At 39.3% G+C, this 20,566-nt stretch overlaps 1 pseudogene across 1 annotated transcript; it reads right to left on the bottom strand.

Annotated features, from left to right (window-relative positions):
* Positions 1-322: 322 nt before the first annotated feature.
* On the bottom strand, positions 323-19,957 carry LOC146969048 (obscurin-like; annotated as a pseudogene). Its single transcript, XR_015034226.1, has 22 exons — positions 19,337-19,957; positions 18,619-18,882; positions 18,225-18,500; positions 17,800-18,102; positions 16,832-17,092; positions 16,216-16,458; positions 15,902-16,012; positions 15,794-15,809; positions 15,613-15,695; positions 10,662-10,754; positions 9,724-10,002; positions 6,888-7,151; positions 6,545-6,803; positions 5,809-6,081; positions 4,920-5,195; positions 4,495-4,797; positions 3,098-3,373; positions 2,493-2,742; positions 2,199-2,293; positions 1,551-1,601; positions 704-781; positions 323-330 (listed from the first exon to the last, which is right to left on the bottom strand). The product of XR_015034226.1 is annotated as an obscurin-like (transcript).
* Positions 19,958-20,566: the final 609 nt, after the last annotated feature.

Here is a 20,566-nt window from a genome sequence, read left to right on the forward strand (position 1 = left end):
TTAAAGTGTTGAACTAATTAATAAAGTAGTTATAAATCATTTATAAATCCTGTATAAGGAGAGTCTTATTATAAAGTGGCACCAACTTAACAAACAAATGATAAAATAACTATATAAAGCACAACAAATAATGAACAATAATGAAGGTACTCAAAATATTAAATGTAAATCTCAGTAGTCTTGTGCTTTATGCTAAAACAACAATAAATCCATGTGTTTACATAAGCTATGACCAATAAAAGGTGAGTATATGTGATATATGTAAAGCAGAGATACACAAAGTGGTTCCAGAAAGTTTTGTCTTTGGTTTTGTTGCTGCTCTTCACAGGCCTGGGAGAAGAGGAAAACAAAGACACAGGTTTATCTAAGATACGCTGAGTTATAACTCATGAATCAGCACAATATTCAAATAATAACACATGATTATTACCAAAAGATGTTCCTGGTTCATTGACTTGAGCATAAAGATTTTCATCAGCAGGAGCTGATTTTCATATAAAAAGGAAAGATAGTTTTGGTAAAGAACTGAGATTCAAATAAGATGATGTCATTTTTACCAGTAGCTGTTTCTGGAGTTTTCACCTCAGAATAAAGAGTTTCGTCAGTCGCAGAACAAGATGATTTTCAAGAGTGTGAGTATCAAACCATTTCAGCATACAAAACAGAAAATAAACATGCATTACCAAAAAGACATTTTACCAACCTTTCTTTTTCTTGCCTTTTCCTTTGCTCGGGATGTTGACATACGTGGGACTGTATTCTGAAACAGAAGAAGTCTGATCTAAAATACAAAAATATGAGAGAAACTAATCAGTTTTATGCTGCAGGAGCTCTGAAATACTGGTGATTGTCTGCAAGGACAGTAAAGACGTGTCCCTCATTGTAAGACAGAAGAGAAGCAATATGAAAGTGATGTGATGTGGGAGAGAGTGACACGTGTGTTGTTCCCTGCAATTGACTGCGCTCCAGTGCTCGATCACGCACTAAACAGGCTGAGCAGCGACTGGAGGCAGGGATTAATGAGACTCGCCGAGTAGCTCAAACTCCTCTGTCAATGAAAATCTGTAGAATAAACTGCGAGTGATATAATGTTTTATTTGTGCTCTTATTTCTCTTTGAAGTTACTCATAGATCTTTTGGATGCGTTTTAATCTGAGAAAAAAGAAAAGAGGGGGAAAAATGTGATTGACAGACACAGACGTCAATCATGCACCTGTAGTTCCAATCTTCAAATCAGAGCAAAGAGAGGTCTCGGCTGGTTCAAGATGCTCGGCTGTGAAAAGAGGAATTTATGAAAGGAAGAAAATGTGTTATTGTTTTAGTGACTGCAGGTCAAACAACTTTTTTTTTTTTTACTTGTAGTGTATTATACATTTGGAGGACTCACGTTCCTTACTGAAATGGTTGAGTTCAATTAAAGAGTATGTTGCATCCTGGAATTCACCTGCATGTGTAATAAAGTCATGCTTCAATGACAGTTTCATATCAAATGTTAAAGTTTCAAGATTTCAGGAGACTAGTTATAACTGCTCCAAAAGTAGAAACTGTACCATTTGCAGCATCTTCACAGTCTCTGATTGTATCATAGAGATGATATTCATCTGTGGCAACAAAGAAAACCAAGGTCAGATTAAGGTTTTACCTCCATTATATAGAATAATGATCATATTATTGACAACAATCCTAAGTATGTAACAATATCAGAGGAGACCAGTGTAACAATATTTTAGGATAATTTTAGTTTTCCGTCTAGTATGGTTCAGGTAAAGTTCAAGTAGAATCAGTCTAAAACACTGTAAATATTCATCATGTGGTCATTGGATCATCTGACAGGTTCTTTAACTGTTCTGGTTAATAACAATAATAGTCATTGAGAGTTTAGAAACAAACCATTTAGAGGAGAGGCATTTTCATGAGGATTTGTGGTGTTGCTTTCTGACTGGATCGATCTGTAACATCATGAATACAGTAGATTTAACACAGAAACAGCTGTTGTTATACTGTATATAAGACCAGAGAGGAGAGTGTTGAACTGACCTGGTGAAGCATAAATCTGTGAAAAAGACATTTGATGAATTAAATGAGTTTTTGAATATGAACAAATTGTTCTGCTGCTTTACACCACAAAGAATGAGTTTATATTATTTAATATTTTAAAAAGAAATAAACAGTTAAATATCAGAGGATAAATGTCTCACCCTTGGACCGTCTGTGGCGATACACAAGGAGCAGGGCGACAATCAGTACGACTCCACAAAGCAGCAAAACAATCAGCAGCACAGGAAGTGAAGAGCTTTCAGATATGGGCCCAGCTATAAATGTAAATATTGTAAATTAAATGTTAATGAAACTTTTCAACCAAATTGATAAAAGCTTTCTAAAAATTGGAGGCAGATGGCAGAAAAGCAAAACTGTATGAGATGCAAAAAAACGAATCAATACAACACAGTCACATAGCTGTACTGTATGTTGACAATCAAACATGTTAACACTACTCACCTCTGACTGACACCCAGCTCTGTGGAGACTTCTTTCCTGAGGCCTCACACCTGTAGAAACCTTCATCAGACTTTGATACTGCAGAGATATTCAGCTCTGTCCTGGTGTCGTTTTGGATCAGTTTGTTATTCTGATAGAAAAACACACTGGAAGGATTTTTGTTTGTCCCGAGTTCACAGGTCAGAATAACAGACTCTCCCTCAGTCACAGGATGGACGGGGCTCAACAGGATCAAACCAGAACCTGTAAAACAGTCAGAACATGAAGCTTCAGTCAGAGATCAGCTGGTGCAGACCTTTAAAAACCATGTTCAAGATACATAAGAAAAAAACATGAATGTGTGTAATTCATGTAAAATCTACAGAGGAAGTGATTTTGTTTGTGTTGTGAAGAAAATGCTAAACAAACCATGAAGCAGAGTCACAGACCAAACTCTCAGAAAGTCACTGTTGATGTAACAACTCAACTCCAAAATAAATTCAATCACATGATACATTGAAAATTACTCAGATTCTACAAAAAGTGTAAAAGAGACTAAATGTAAAAAAAAAAAAAAAAGAAGAAGAAGAAGAAGAAAGAAAAGAGAAAAAAAAAGTACCATCTATCGTGATGTTGACTGAGTTGCTGAACTCTCCTGATCCAGACTCACACCAGTAAACTGCATCACTGGGCTGGTATATGAAAATTTTACATGAGGATCCGTTCTTTATTGTCTGGTCAGAACAGGACCAATATTCATCCTTACGAATCCTCTTAGGAAACCTCCTCAGTCTCCACTCAGTAGAGTTTCCCTCACATCTCAGTGAGATCTCCTGATAGGTGAAGTGCTGCACTCTGTCAGGACTCACTGTGAGAGACGCTGATGGATCAACATCTGAACAACAACACACAAAGATATTAAAGGGATAGTAGCATTTTTTTTAAAAAGTGGGGTTGTATGATCTACAAATAGTCCCTAAGTACTTTAATGGGCTCTTTGCACAGCTCCACTACTTCCTGAACTTAAGGCTGCTCCTTTGTTTCCTGTCTTACATTATTGGACAAACTGATTAATCCAGGTGTGCCTGAGTAGTCACAATGGTCAGACACACCTGGATTAATCAGGTTGTCCAATAATGTAAGACAGGAAATGAAGGAGCAGCATTAAGTTCAGGAAGTAGTGGAGCTGTGCAAAGAGCCCATTGCAGTAGAAGGCAAGGCAATTTTATTTGCATAGCCCGTTTTTACAAACAGTTTGTCTCAAAGGGCTTTACATGGCATCACAACAACATCCAACAACAGGGGGAGCTGGCCATCTTAATGGGGGGACTGGGTGGCAGACTGGTTCATGGGAAGGGAGGGCAGGCTGCTCTAACAGCAGGGGATCGGTTGGCGCTAACCCTGGGCGGAGGGATACATGAGTTGGTTAGCTCCAAATAAAAACTACGTTTTCCCTGCACTTTGAAGGGCTGGAAAAAAATATATTATAGCGAACAATGGAACTGTTTTTTTGTTTTTTTTCCAGGTAAAACCTCTTTTAGGCCGCGAAAATAGGCCGTTTCTTTGGGTCTGTTCACAACACTGTATGTTGTAAATCTCTGGGCAGGGCTATGGGCTGGCATTGCTAACGGGAGGAGTGCAGAGAGTCTTCTACTGCAATTAAAGTACTTAGGGGCTACTTGTAGATCATACAACCCCACTTCAAAAAAAAATGCTACTATCCCTGTTATGTATTAGACTATGTTTGGGGCTATATGAATAGTCGCCTGTAGGTGGCGCCTGTGCTATGTACCTGGTTGAGTTCTGTGTAATAAAGGAAGACCAGAAGAAGTGGTTTAACAGCAATAAGTGTGTCAGTGTTGCTCTGTGTTAGCATATGTAAAAGTGTTTGCATATAGACAATTAGTAGCGACATAACAATCCCTTTAACATTATTGTACATATTCCTTTGTTAATTGGTTCTTTGTTAAGCAACAAACAACTTGAACAAGCACTTCAACACTACAACCAACTGACCTCCAGACCAGACAAACGTTGGTTCACTAGTCTCAGTGTAAACCACTGGGTCTCCTCTTCCGGCCCGACACACATATCCTGCTGTGTGTGTCTGACCATGGACCATGTAGGAATCCTGTTCAGTCCCACTGCTGCTACCAGGGAGCAGCTCAGAGCGGTAGGAGAGCTGTGATGGATCAGGAACAGCCTTAAACCAGAAGAACCTCCATCCTGCAGATTTAAGTCCAACCTCACACTTGAGAGTTACTGAGGCTCCAGGACTCAGCCATGATGGAGACACAGTGAGGACAGGCCTGGGTTTGACTGTTGGGAAGTTGGACACAATATGGACAAACTATATGATACAGTTTCAGTAGAAAAGAACAAAAATACATTTTAATGACTTGTTTAGATTTTCAGTTTCAATGAAACATGATGTGATTTACCATCATACACTGTCAGTCTGACTGAATCACTCCACTCTGTTGTTTTAAGTCGATCACTTTTCACTCTGCCCCTACAGCTGTAGTCTCCACTGTGAGATGATGAAGCAGGACTGATCCAGTATTCATGTTGACGTGGAGGTTTGAGTAAGGTTGGTGTTTCCCACTCATACGTCCACTCAGTGTCTCCTCCCTGGATCTCACAGCTGACAGTGATCGTCTCTCCTCTGTAGATCTCAGGCCAGTTGGGTTGAAGAGTCACAACAGCTCTGTTTGGGACTGATCATGGTCCAGAATTTAACAGAAAAAAAAGTACATTAAACATCAGATTGCTAGTCTCCACCACTATTCCCTCTAAGGTGTTTTACTGTGCAATTGCACACTGCTCCCCACCTCTTTGCTCAGAAGACAAAAAAGTTGCACACTCTGTAGTGCAACTACGATTTAGGTTTTTGCTTGAGAATTATTATTACTGTTCATATCAAGAATACTTCAGTGCCAAGAGTTGATGACAACAACTTGATGTTAGTTATTTTTTGACATAATTGTTCATATGGCAATAAATGCAAACTCTATTTTGCCAAAACAATATTGTATTTGGTTATCATTAACTGTAACTCACCTAGATATGGAGTAGCCTAGGTAATGTTGTCAAAATAATCTGTTATTAATCATTATAGTAATAGCCAATTGTATTGATATTTGGAGTTGGAGAGGGGAGGCCATAGCACCAGCATGTGGACGTATGCTTAAGCTGTCGCTCCCAGTCGCTCAAGCAGGTCATCAGGGAAGTTGAATTACTGCTCAGGAGTTTTGAAATTAGAGGGGACATTGGTCTCCACCTTAATGATTTTTCATGAATATAAAATTAGTTTATTATTTCCATACTCACCAGCATTAACAATCCTGACTTCTTGACTGTCCTCTGTGTAGTAGACTGGGTCTCCTCTTCCTCCTCTGCACCTGTAGACTCCTTCCTGTGAGACTCTGATCTCTCCACTTGTCTTGAAAGCAGCATCATGTGGGTTCAGAGGTTCAGAGAGTTCATTGTCTCTGTACAAGTTGTATTTCCAACCAGATGATGGGTTCACGGAGCAGGTCAGTGTCACACTGCCCCCTGCTGGAATCTGTTGTAAATCAGCTGTCAACTGAGCCTTTGGTTTACCTGTTGAGTTCAGAGTAAAGATGTTCAGTCATAAAATCTAAGTGCAAATAATTTTCATGTGCGCTCTAAGTTACTTTAGACTTTCCCAGAAGCAAATTAGTGTCTCCCTTGATTTGAAAAAATCTAAACATCAATTGAAGATTAAACAACACAAGCATGGAAGCCCCTTCAAATTAATGAATCCCAACTCTATCAAAAGTCTCGATCAAAACCAAGTTTGTTCTATTAACTTAATTCATTTGGGTCATTGTTTTAGCTCTGACCAACACAGAGCACTATAGCTTAAGATAAGTAGGATAAAACTTCACTGATGATGGCATAATGAAATATTAATATATTATTAAACTTTCCTTTGATTACAATTTTATTTGGTAAAAAATATAATATCTGGATAGAAACTATAATGTTTCTATTTTTCCCTGCAGACATCAGTAGATAAAAGCAGAACAAATAAATGACTTACGTGACACTGTCTTTCTGATGCCATTACTCCACTGTGTCGAAGAGTACGAGTCTCTTCTGTTTCTACCTCTACACTTGTACTCCCCATAGAGATCACTGGTTCTCCAGTAGTTATCATCTGTCTTATGTGTGGTTGACCTGGGTGTTGTCCATTCATACCACCACTCCACCTCCCTGGATATCACATGTGAATGTGATCGTCTCACCACTGAACAACTGACTCCAGTTCGGTTGTGAAGTCAATGTGACTCTGTTGGAAACTGTTCACACCAGAAATAGAAAAATATTAAAACTATCGTCAAGAACAAATTTCATTTTAGTCCAAACAAATTCATCAAACTCACATGTTATATTAATGGTGACTTCACTTCCATCAGTGTAGACGACTGGATCTCCTCTAAGTCCTCTGCACCAGTAGATTCCTCCTTGTGAGACTCTGATCTCTCTGCTCTGATCACCATCTCTCCTGCTCAGATCTTCATCAGAGTCTGAGGTTCTTCTTCTGTACCAGTAATATCTCCATTCAGCAGGTTTGTCCAGAGAGCAGGTCAGAGTAACGCTGCCACCTACTGGTATGGTTGTTTCACCTGGTAGCAGTGTGGCCCTGGCTTTATCTCCTGTATAAGAAACAAAGCCAAGTTATCAAACAACAGCACATGACATCATCTGTTAGTAAACAACTTCCACATCAGCCCTGTCATCATGTCTCCATATTTTTAGTATTTCTTTCTCCTTTTTTATAATTTATTTCAGATTATTTCACCCACAACAGCTGACATTTGATAACAAATAATTCCAAGATGGAAACTAGTGTCTCCCTTAGTTCACCAAAAAATTAAGGAATAAAAAATGTTTATTCCTCAAAGTGCATCTGGAGACCTGGGAGGGTACACAAAAGGTCCACATTTCAAGTGTCCTGAAGGGATATAGTCCAGAGTTTACTCGAAACGACGTCATTTAGGACATTTTTACAGCCTAAACATTCCTGTATTGCGCTCTGACATTCATGCGCATGAACGTGAGAGCGCGCCCCAGGCAAATTCAATACAGGACTGTTTAGGCTGTAAAAATGTCCTAAATGACGTCGTAAACTCTGGACTATATCCCTTCAGGACACTTGGATTGCAGTGGACGAGCAGTATGGAGGAATATTACAAGGTTTTTGTGTAGTTTTATGTACGTTTTTGTGTCAGGCGCTATTGACTCTGAAGTTTTCGTTGGACTACAAACCCCCCTCCCGGGTCTCCAGATGCACTTTGAGGAATAAAAAATTACTCCGGAGTATTCATCAGCAAACAGCAATTATTATTCCTTTAATTAATTGATTTGTCAGAATCCTCTTTGCACTTGGTCAAGGCTATGTCTGAAAATGTCTGAAAATGCCACCAACTGATGTTTCGTTTTTATTTATTTATTCGTGGTACTGGTACTCTGATTGAGAAGAGCAATTGACCCTTTGCGTAAGCCCCGCCCCCTTGGTTACTGTTGCTACGGCGGGCAAGCTTTCACTCCCAGCCATGCTCCTGGCAGTATTTGGTATCGATTTCAAAGGAAATATCAGCAAATTTCTGGATAAACTGTTCTGAGATAATAGAGAGAAGAAGTCACAAAGATCATTCATAGTTTTCAGTGACGTGACTCGCGCAGGAGGATAAAACATCTCTCGACACGACTGGACAATGTACAGAGCAGCAGTCAGGGCTGGTCATTTTACCGTCTATCAACCCACAAAGACTTACGTCATCTCACTGGTCATGAAACGTTGTCAAACTGCAAGTTTTTGGGCGATTGTGAACCACATACAGCTTTCGCTGCTGTTTTGTTTTCTCCCACCGCTGTATCAGTCAGTGAAAGCAGTCCCTGCCTGGAGGATCCCTCGCCTAAAAGCCCAGGTAAAAGCCCTAAAAGTACAGCTGTCATTTCGGAGGTGAACATATGGTTTTCCCCATATTTACACTTGCTCAAGTCGAAAAAAAAGTCCGCTCGTATCTGAACATCTCTATATTGCTGCTGCCGCCGCCGCCGCCGTAGTAGCAGCAGCAACAACAACATCCTTCTCTACAAACAAATGTTTTTCGTCCTAGTCTCAAAATGTGTCCACAAAAGCAAACGTAATGACTCACTGCGGGAAGCTTGCCAGGCCTATAGTTACGGTTGCTAACGTAGGATTGGACAATAGCCGTTTGTGGGAGGAGTTGGCGAAGGGTCAATTGTCTGCTACCCATGTCTTCCTCAGAGAAACAGCCTATGTGAATTTGTTGTCAGTAGGCTACCAGTGCCGTTGCCAGTACCGGTACCGGTGCCGAGCAAGAGGCTGGCCGGCCGTGCAGCCCAGCACAGGGAGCTGTGTGGGTGAGAGGAGCAGGGAGACTGGGCTTGAGCTCAGTCTCTTGAGCTCAGCAGAGCTGCGGTGTACCAGGACCACTGTGGTCCTACCTGCACACCCACACCATTCATCCTATTAACCAATTCTCTACCACTTCAATGAGTTTAGAAACATTATTTTAAGGTCGAAAAACTACATAGTGGGGCTTTAAGCAACAAACGGCTGAAAACCCCTATTGTGTTTGTGTAGGACTCAATAACCACACCATGTTGCTCCGTTCATGTTGTGTTTACTGAACTGTCGCACACCTTGCATTTCACGACACTGCCGTACATCACTGCTGTAACCCTTAAAGACAGTAATCTGTCACTTGCAGTGCATAACCTTAACAGAGTCCAACAGGACACATTTAGAATACAAACTGCATGTTTGACATGGCATAACAACCCCTAGAAAAGGACCCCAACTCTCAATCCAAACTAAGTTTGTTACTTTAACTCCCCTTAATTCACTTGGATCATTGTTTTCCCTCTGACCAACACAGAGCACTATTGCATGATAGTACAGTTGCATATGTGTTGTAACAAAACTACAGGTCTGATGTATTTGCTTAGTTAATGACAAATGTAGTTGTACAAAAAGATAACTCTAGTCTAATTTGTCCTTTTTACTTTGAATATCATTATTTCTGCTGTTAAAAAAACGTATGGCACACCTTCTTGTTCATAATCCTGGTCATTGACTGAAAATGGTTTATTATTGATGTACCTAGACCATTGACTGACAGATTAATAATTAATAATACACATCTTGTTTAGATCAATGAAACAACATTTTCAGAATGAATGAAAGACGGTTGAACTCACCTGATACTGTCAGTTTCCTGACTCCACTCCACTGTGTTAACCAATAGTTTTTTCTACCTCTACAGCTGTAGTCTCCTCTGTGAGACTCAGTAACACTGTTGATAGTGAATTCTCTGAGTGATGGAGGTTTGTATGAGCTGGTTGTTCTCCACTCATACGTCCACTCAGTGTCTCCACCTCCCTGGATCTCACATCTGACAGTGATCTTCTCTCCTCTGTAGATCTCAGACCAGCTGGGCAGCAGAGTCACAGTGACTCTACTGGAGACTGACATAAAAATGACAGAGAAATGCAGGACAGGAAGAGAAGTCTCTAATTGTTTGGCTCCAAATAAACGTAAAAACTAGTGATGTTGTGACAGTGACGGTGACTGACTCTAATGCAAACGTTTGACAAAGATTGATAGTGTGAAAACATCCTCAACTACAAAAGCAAATAAAAAACATAGGTTTTAGTTAGTTGTGCTAGCCTAATGATAACAATGTATTACCATTTAAAAGCTGTAGGCTAACAATAAAACTGGGTGCAAAATAAGCATTAAAACATATGAAAAAATGTTTGTCCAAAGAAACAGCAGCTATACTCAACTTAAACTGTTCTGCATTCAAAAACATGGGTCACATGAAAATTACACAGTAAAGTAAACTCTAATGAACTCATCCACAAACAACATGCATCTTTAAATCATAAAACAATACATGAAGTTATTGTTTTATGATTTTGTTTTAATCAGAGAAAATCAATTCACTCACCAGTTTTATAAATGCTGACTGGGTCACTGAGAGCTGTGACATCATTTGTCCCAGGTCTCCATCCTCTGCAGCTGTAAACACCTCCCTGGGAAACACTGAACACTGAGTTTGATTCACCAACTCTATAGAATTCACTGTTTAAAGTGTGTCGTCGGTATAACTCGTATTTCCAACCATCAGGATCGTCCACAGAACAGGTCAGTGTCACGCTGCCCCCTGCTGGTATCTCTGTGCTGTCTGCTGTCAGAGTGGCCTTCAGTTCACGCTCTGATCAAGTTAGAAAAACAAGGAGAGTTTTACAGTAATGTGCCAACAAAATATGTTTCATCACAGCCTGGAAACAAACATATGACTCAGTCATGCATAATATCCTGCTGAAATTATTTGATTTCACCCAGTTTAGTCTCTTTGTATCCATAGGTTTATCAACCTAACTGAAATGTTGTTTATACATCAAATTTAAAACAACCAGTTGACCAAAGTGCTGCACAATATGAATATAATCAAGTACCAGCAATATAAATAACAGTGAGAAAACAACCAAGCCTTTAATTGATAGGACAGTTGAGAGAGACAGGAAATGGGGAGGCAGAGAGAGAAGAAGTTCATCAGACCGCTCTCTTAACATAATCAGATAGATGGGGTGTCATATTGTTCATTTGGCACATGCATCCCATAAGTAGAGGCTATCATACTCGCTGGAAGCCTCTGGTTTGATTCCATTTTTTCTCCCTTCAGTAATTTGTATACTGTGCAAAAAACTGTAAATTAGATGTTGTTGCAACATTTGACAGTTTCTCACTTTGGCAAAGTGATAAGACAAAAAGAGACACTGTGTCAGCTGGGTGAGATGTCTCTGGGTCACTACCCGACCCTGTTAAGATGAGCAGACCAACACATGTAAAGAAAACTCATCTGTATGAAGGTAACAGTCTCTGCTCTGAGGGCCTATACATATATATACAGTACAGACCAAAAGTTTGGACACACTCAATGCATTTCCTTTATTTTCATGACTATTTACATTGTAGATTCTCACTGAAATTCCACTAATGAACCCTGACAAGGCACAACCTGTGAAGTGAAAACCATTTTCAGGTCAGGTTCACCTCTTGAAGCTCATCAAGAGAATGCCAAGAGTGTGCAAAGCAGTAATCAGAGCAAAGGGTGGCTACTTTGAAGAAACTAGAATTGGAGGGGGCAGAGATAGAGGAGGAGGAGGAAGAAGGAGAGGAAGAAGAAAATAAGAAAGAGAAGACAAAGAAGAAAAGACGTGTTTTCAGTTATTTCACACTTTTTTGTTAATTCCACATGTGTTCATTCATAGTTTTGGTGCCTTCAGTGAGAATAAAGGAAACACATTGAATGAGAAGGTGTGTCCAAACTTTTGGCCTGTACTGTATATATATATATATATATATTTTTTTTTTTTTTTTTTTTTTTTTTTTTTACTTTACACCATTGAATACTTATCTAGTCATTTAAATCATTTGTATAATGTATAAGACAAAGTACAGGATTACATACAAACACAAAGAGGGTAGGAGGTATGGTTACCTTCAGTCTCTCCATGTACGAGGGAATTCAGCACTAAATAAAAGAGATTAAATCAGAAATGTTCAACAATATTCTGTAAATATCTGAAGATGCAGCAATCATATACAAACTCAAACAAATAGTTGCATCAGACTATATAATGTACATGCATTGTCCAAATAAGTAGAAATAACCTGTGCAGTTTTCCATGTAGCTCTGATCAACAAAACAGCTATGATGCTAAAATCATGAATCTGCCTCTAAAAGACACAGAATTTTGAATTGACTGATGTACTCACAGAGTAATGACAGCACACAGAGCAAAGTGTGGCCCATCTTCACATCCAGCACCGACACATCGCTCTGCTTCTGGAAATGTTTCTACTTTAAATTAAAAATAACTAGAGAGAGAGAGAGAGAGTACAGAAGAAGAGGAAGTTATCTGAGTTTTGCTTGATTCCCTCTAAGTACAGCCTCTCTGTTCTTCTCTTTGTTTCACACAAAGCTCAGACCACTACATGACCACAGCACGTTGACGCATTCACACTCCCTGCTCTCTGCTAAAATATAGTGGTCTGTCTCTAGTGCATAGGTTGGTGTCTGGCCCATCAGGTGTGTTGTGTGTCTGCTTCGTCCTCTCCACAGAGTGTCTAACGCCAAATGTGATCAAAACAATCTGAATTACAACCGTTTCCTTGTCACCACTCAGAGACATTCACCTCATGTGGGTGAAAGTAGAAAAGAAGAAGCGTCACATAGTGTGTTCAAAGTGGTAGAAACAAAACAGAGATAACAGCAGTTTTTGTTAATACAACAATAACTTGTGATGTTACAATCTTAATATTAACAAAGTCAATATTTAATTCTTAGTCTGAAAAATCATGAGGAAACAAGAATCAAAGACTGAAGACGGAGTTTGAGCAAGACTTAAAAGTCTCCTCTGTTCTATCACCACTGTCTGCTGCATGTTGTCAGCTATTAGCTGTGAAATATCACACATTCAAACAGACCAATTCATTTTCAGAACAGCAGCATAAAGTGAAGACGCCTCTCAATAAAGAGTTGGTACAGTTAGACCATGTGCCAGCAGACATTAGTTCTTCTTTACATTTCTCAGTTCCACGTTGTATCAGTGATTTTAGAGCCGATGTTATTAACAATGTCCTTGACCCTCCTGTGTTTTAACTTGGCCTGTGGGTTGAGAACTCAGTGGCCTCACACATCAAATAAATGAAGGAGGAAACTAAACTCAAACAGAAACGAGAGTCTGAGAAGAATCCAGCCACACAGTTTCCCTTCAACACCTCCACACCCTTCACATGTTTTGTTGACTGGGTCATCGAATCACACTGACCTGTTCACAATAGTTACAATTTTAAATTTTAGATTACAACCTCATTGATATTTTTCCACAGCAGACTGAACTGTGAGCTTTGATCTGATGACAAAAAACAAGTTGTTTGACCTGAGTCTGTTTCCTTGTTTCTACCTGGCTCAGCTACAAAGATACAAACAGATACAAGGTCAGTGACAATCATCACCTGTTCTCACTAAAGTCTTCAAACTGCAGCATGACGACAGAAGAAGAGACACAGAGACCAGTAATGACCATACAGTCTATGGTGATGACTCATCAAGGACCTGAGGTTGTTGCTGTTCATGGTGACACCTGGTGGCAGAGCTGTGTATAACACCACCACATTAAAGAGGCAGAAGGGACAATAAGGAAGCAACAACAGCATAACACGTCACTACACTCCTCTCTCTGCTCTTGTCACTGTGGCCACTAGATGTTACAATAAAACATATCTATGGGTCATAATATTGTCCCAAACAAACGACCTATGGGCTTGATTTTTACTGGAGGACAGTCTCCAACTTGCTCTATGATGAGCTCCATCTGTGGCCTCTCTCACTCTCTCTCACCCAGGACCAGTAAAGGTGCACTAGTAAATATTTGTAACAGAAAATCCAGCCAAGGTTTTGACTTTACTTAATTGTATTTATTCACAAATCCAAATGATTTTGAGACAATGAAAATAAACACGGCTAAATTGTTCAAATGAATGTTTCAGAAAATATAAAACAAATAAAATTTCCAATGGCACAACTCCCCACATAAGACAAAAAGTGCATCCATAATATCTACAAGCAAACCCAGATATAAACATATAATATCAAAGCTGACAACAGCTACAATCCTGTGTCATCTCAACAAACAAAATGACTGCAACAAAATACAATTTTACATTCAAGCATTGTTGTTCCTGATCTCACAGAGACTGCAGGTCTCTGCATGCTGCTCTTCTCACAACTACAGTTGATCAGCTGAATACAACCACTGTATGAGCTGTGTATGTGATGTGCGTGTGAAATTACTTTTTACTTATTTCGTAACCTCTTATCCGACACTGATGTTTAATTCAGCACTTGATGTACAAACTGAGCAACAGAGAAAAAAAGCAAACCTGTATAAAATGTTTAATAATGAGAAATAACCTATGGTACAGATACTTCACTTAGAAATATAATATATCAATATAATATGTATTCAATATTTATATGCAAAAGATAAATAAACCAAAACTTTTTTCTTTTTTTAGGGCCCATATTATGCAAAATCCACTTTATACTGGTTTTGTGGCGGTTGTATGTGTTCCCATGGCCTGTCTATGATGCCTGGAGGTGAAAAAGCTTTTGCATTATTTGCATTTCAAGGTGCAGAATAGAAACGGCTCTTGAGAGCTACTTTTAGGTTGCTGAGATTTAGTACCGCAGATTGATTTGGGGACAATACTCTGAATACAATGTGGTTGGATGACTTAGACCGATGTGAAATGGTTGAAAAACAGTATAATATGGGACCTTTAATATAAACTGTTGTCCACCTCCATAAAATGTCTTGCTGTCCATGTCTTTCTTGTTTTGTTGATGATGTTCTTCTGTTCATGGACCTGGAATAAAATTACAAAAAACTACTGTAAGTAGTATGTTGTCATAAAATGATACAAACACAATCTCTATGTGGAGTTGCAAAGTTCTGATAATTCAACAAAAAATGATTACACCTAAATAAAGGTGTAATTTAGATGTGAGAGAACTGTTGAACAGAAAATATCAACTCAAATTTCTCTTCAACAGTATCTACTATTTCGGGTGGATAAACTGAAGAAATCAAAGCCACAATCAAAAGGAAAAGTGTCAATAAAATAAAACCAAGTTGAAGAGGAAAAGATAAAACAAGGCAAATAGATTACTGTTTGTACCTGTTGGATCTGGATTCACATAGTCAGAGCATTGATCTGTTGAGATGAACATTACAGACATTTTATATCAGTTTCAATAAGAGATGTGACATTAGTGCCTGTGCTGAATAAATTATGTTTTTATTGTCTTGGACATTAGAAAAAGTTTATACTGAACCTTGTCCAGTGTTTTCAGAGCCTCTGATTGATTCATAGACACAGACGTCACCTATTGGCCAATCAAAATGAAACAAAGTCCCATCAGTCACCTCATGTCTGTGATTTAAACTGAAACAACTTCCTCAATAGATGTGAAAGTGTTGGAAGCTACATGAACAACTGACCGTGGAGGAGAGAGGAATAAACCTGCTGTTGATTTTCATCATGGTGGACTGAGTCCTGATTCTCTCTCTTAGTCTGAGTGAGTCTGAAACATAGAGTTTAAATTAATATCAAGTAAAACATGGTGAAGATGTGAAATATAGAAGTGTTTTTAATTTGGAGATGAGAGTTTGTTGTATGAACCTGTTGCCACATGGACCTGTGAAATGCAGAGTAGGATTTGTATTAGAAACTGAAGCACTGCTCTATGATGTGACATCAGAACTGATCAATAATTATTCAATATCTCACCAGTTGATCTTATGCAGCTAAACAGTGGCAGGACAGTAATCAATAGTATTCCACAAACCAGTCGAATGATTTGCCACACAGGAAGTGAAGAGCTTTCAGGTCTTGGCACAGCTGTTGTGAATACTTGATTTTAATTATTAGGTAATAAAAGCTTCAATAAAAATAAAAAAACCTTATATGATGAACTTCAAAATCAAAAAAATCATTTCAGAAATATTGAAACACAGGTGATTTCACGTCTTTGTAACGTAACAAAATAAAACACATATATTGTTGACACTGTTTCTTTATCAGACAACAGTCAGACAACTCACCTCTGACTGACACCCAGCTCTGTGGAGACTTCTTTCCTGAGGACTCACACCTGTAGAAACCTTCATCAGACTTTGACACTGCAGAGATATTCAGCTCCGTCCTGGTGTCGTTTTGGATCAGTTTGTTATTCTGATAGAAAAACACACTGGAAACATTTTCATTTGTCCTGAATTCACAGCCCAGAATAACAGACTCTCCCTCAGTCACAGGATGGACGGGGCTCGACAGGATCAAACCAGAACCTGTAAAACAGTCAGAACATGAAGCTTCAGTCAGAGATCAGCTGGTGCAGACCTTTAAAAACCAGAATAAAGATACATGAGAAACAATATGAATGTGTGTAACTGATGTTACATCTACAGAGGAAGTGATTTTGTTTGTGTTGTGAAGCTACAAAATATTGTCACAGACCAAACTCTCAGAAAGTCACTGTTGATGTAACAACTCAACTCCAAAATAGATTCAATCACATGATACATTTTTAAATCACAATCACATGATACATTTTCACATGATACATTTTTAAATGTATCATGTAAAATTATTCAGATTCTACAAAAAGTATAAAAGAGACTAAATGTAAAAAAAAAGAAGAAAGAAAAGAGAAAAAAGTACCATCTATTGTGATGTTGACTGTGTTGCTGAACTCTCCTGATCCAGACTCACACCAGTAAACTGAATCACTGGGCTGGGATGTGTAAATTTTACATGAGGATCCGTTCTGTATTCTCTGGTCAGAACAGGCCAGGTCACTCTTAGGAAACCTCTTCAGTCTCCACTCAGTAAAGTTTCCCTCACATGTCACTAAGATCTCCTGATAGGTGAAGTGCTGCACTCTGTCAGGACTCACTGTGAGAGATGCTGATGGATCAACATCTGAACAACAACACACACACAAAGATATTAAAGGGATAGTAGCATTTTTTTTAAAGTGGGGTTGTATGATCTACAAATAGCCCCTAAGTACTTTAATTGCAGTAGAAGGCAAGGCAATTTTATTTGTATAGCCCGTTTTTACAAACAGTTTGTCTCAAAGGGCTTTACATGGCATCACAACAACATCCAACAACAGGGAGAGCTGGCCAGCTTAATGGGGGAACTGGGTGGCAGACTGGTTCATGGGAAGGGAGGGCAGGCTGCTCTAACAGCAGGGGATCGGCTGGCGCTAACCCTGGGCGGAGGGATACATGAGTTGGTTAGCTCCAAATAAAAACTGCGTTTTTCCTGCACTTTGAAGGGCTGGAAAAAATATATTATAGTGAACAATGGAACTGTGTATTTTCTTTTTCAGGTAAAACCTCTTTTAGGCTGCGAAAATAGGCCGTTTCTTTGGGTCTGTTCACAACACTGTATGTTGTAAATCTCTGGGCAGGGCTATGGGCTGGCGTTGCTAACGGGAGGAGTGCAGAGAGTCTGCTACTGCAATTAAAGTACTTAGGGGCTATTTGTAGATCATACAACCCCACTTTTTAAAAAAAATGCTACCATCCCTTTAACATTATTGTACATATTTCTTTGTTAATCGGTTCTTTGTTAAGCAACAAACAACTTGAACAAACACTTCAACACTACAACCAACTGACCTCCAGACCAGACAAACGTTGGTTCACTAGTCTCAGTGTAAATCACTGGGTCTCCTCTTCCAGCCCGACACACATATCCTGCTGTGTGCGTCTGACCATGGACCATGTAGGAATCCTGTTCAGTCCCACTGCTGCTACCAGGGAGCAGCTCAGAGCGGTAGGAGAGCTGTGATGGATCAGGAACAGCCTTAGACCAGAAGAACCTCCATCCTGCAGATTTAAGTCCAACCTCACACTTGAGAGTTACTGAGGCTCCAGGACTCAGCCATGATGGAGACACAGTGAGGACAGGCCTGGGTTTGACTGTTGGGAAGTTGGACACAATATGGACAAACTATATGATACAGTTTCAGTAGAAAGGAACAAAAACACAGTTTAATGACTTGTTTAGATTTTCAGTTTAAATGAAACATGATGTGATTTACCATAATACACTGTCAGTCTGACTGAATCACTCCACTCTGTTGGAGTAAATCGATCACTTTTCACTCTGCCCCTACACATGTAGTCTCCACTGTGGGATGATGAAGCAGGACTGATCCTGTATTCATGTTGATCTGGAGGTTTGACTGAGGTTGATGTTCTCCACTCATACGTCCACTCAGTGTTTCCTCCCTGGATCTCACAGCTGACAGTGATCGTCTCTCCTCTGTAGATCTCAGGCCAGTTGGGTTGAAGAGTCACAACAGCTCTGTTTGGAGCTGTTGATGGTCAAGAATTTAACAGAAAAACATTAAAAGGTTCACTGAACATATGTGTTAATCTTCACCTTAATAATTTATCATGAATATGAAATTAGTTTATTATTACTAAACTCACCAATCCTGACTTCTTGACTGTCCTCTGTGTAGTAGACTGGGTCTCCTCTTCCTCCTCTGCACCTGTAGACTCCTTCCTGTGAGACTCTGATCTCTCCACTTGTCTTGAAAGCAGCATCATGTGGGTTCAGAGGTTCAGAGAGTTTATTGTCTCTGTACAAGTTGTATTTCCAACCAGATGATGGCTTCACAGAGCAGGTCAGTGTCACACTGCCCCCTGCTGGAATCTGTTGTAAATCAGCTCTCAACTGAGCCTTTGGTTTACCTGTTGTTGAGTTCAAAGCAAAGATGTTTAGTCATAAAATCTAAGTGCAAATAATTTTCATGTGCCCTCTAAGTTACTTTAGACTTTCCCAGAAGCAAATTAGTGTCTCCCTTGATTTGAAAAAATCTAAACATCAATTGAAGATTAAACAACACAAGCCTGGAAGCCCCTTCAAATTAATGAATCCCAACTCTATCAAAAGTCTCGATCAAAACCAAGTTTGTTCTATTAACTTAATTCATTTGGGTCATTGTTTTAGCTCTGACCAACACAGAGCACTATAGCTTAAGATAAGTAGGATAAAACTTCACTGATGATGGTATAATGAAATTAAACTTTCCTTTGATTACAATTTTATTTGGTAAAAAAATATAATATCTGGATAGAAACTATAATGTTTCTATTCTTCCCTGCAGACATCAGTAGATAAAAGCAGAACAAATAAATGACATACGTGACACTGTCTTTGTGATGACTTCACTCCACTGTGTCGAAGAGTACAAGTCTCTTCTGTTTTTACCTCTACACTTGTACTCCCCACTGTAGAGAGCACTGGTTCTCCAGTAATTAACACCTGTCGATAATGTGGTTGACCTGGGTGTTGTCCATTCATACCACCACTCAGTGTCTCCACCTCCCTCGATATCACATCTGAGTGTCATTGTCTCACCACTGAACATCTGACTCTGGCTCGGTTGTGAAGTCAATGTGACTCTGTTGGAAACTGTTCACACCAGAAATAGAAAAACATTAAAACTATCATCAAGAACACATTTCACTTTAGTCCAAACACAATCATCAAACTCACAAGTTATCTCAATGGTGACTTCACTTCCATCAGTGTAGATGACTGGATCTCCTCTAAGTCCTCTGCACCAGTAGGTTCCTCCTTGTGAGACACTGATCTCTCTGCTCTGATCACCATCTCTCCTGCTCAGATCTTCATCAGAGCCTGAGGTTCTTCTGTACCAGTAATATCTCCATTCAGCAGGTTTGTCCACAGAGCAGGTCAGAGTAACGCTGCCACCTACTGGTATGGTTGTTTCACCTGGTAGCAGTGTGGCCAGGGGTTTATCTCCTGTATAAGAAACAAAACCAAGTTATCAAACAACAGCACATGACATCATCTGTTAGTAAACAACTTCCACATCAGCCCTGTCATCATGTCTCCATATTTTTAGTATTTCTTTCTCCTTTTTTATAATTTATTTCAGATTATTTCAGCCACAACAGCTGACATTTGATAACAAATAATTCCAAGATGGAAACAAGTGTCTCCCTTAGTTCACCAAAAAATTAAGGAATAAAAAAAGTTTATTCCTCAAAGTGCATCTGGAGACCTGGGAGGGTACACAAAAGGTCCACATTTCAAGTGTCCTGAAGGGATATAGTCCAGAGTTTACTCGAAACGACGTCATTTAGGACATTTTTACAGCCTAAACATTCCTGTATTGCGCTCTGACATTCATGCGCATGAACGTGAGAGCGCGCCCCAGGCAAATTCAATACAGGACTGTTTAGGCTGTAAAAATGTCCTAAATGACGTCGTAAACTCTGGACTATATCCCTTCAGGACACTTGGATTGCAGTGGACAAGCAGTATGGAGGAATATTACAAGGTTTTTGTGTAGTTTTATGTACGTTTTTGTGTCAGGCGCTATTGACTCTGAAGTTTTCGTTGGAC

Source organism: Trachurus japonicus, chromosome 18, assembly GCF_045865225.1.
Source record: "Trachurus japonicus isolate A0001 chromosome 18, Traja_1.0".
NCBI lineage: Eukaryota > Metazoa > Chordata > Actinopteri > Carangiformes > Carangidae > Trachurus > Trachurus japonicus.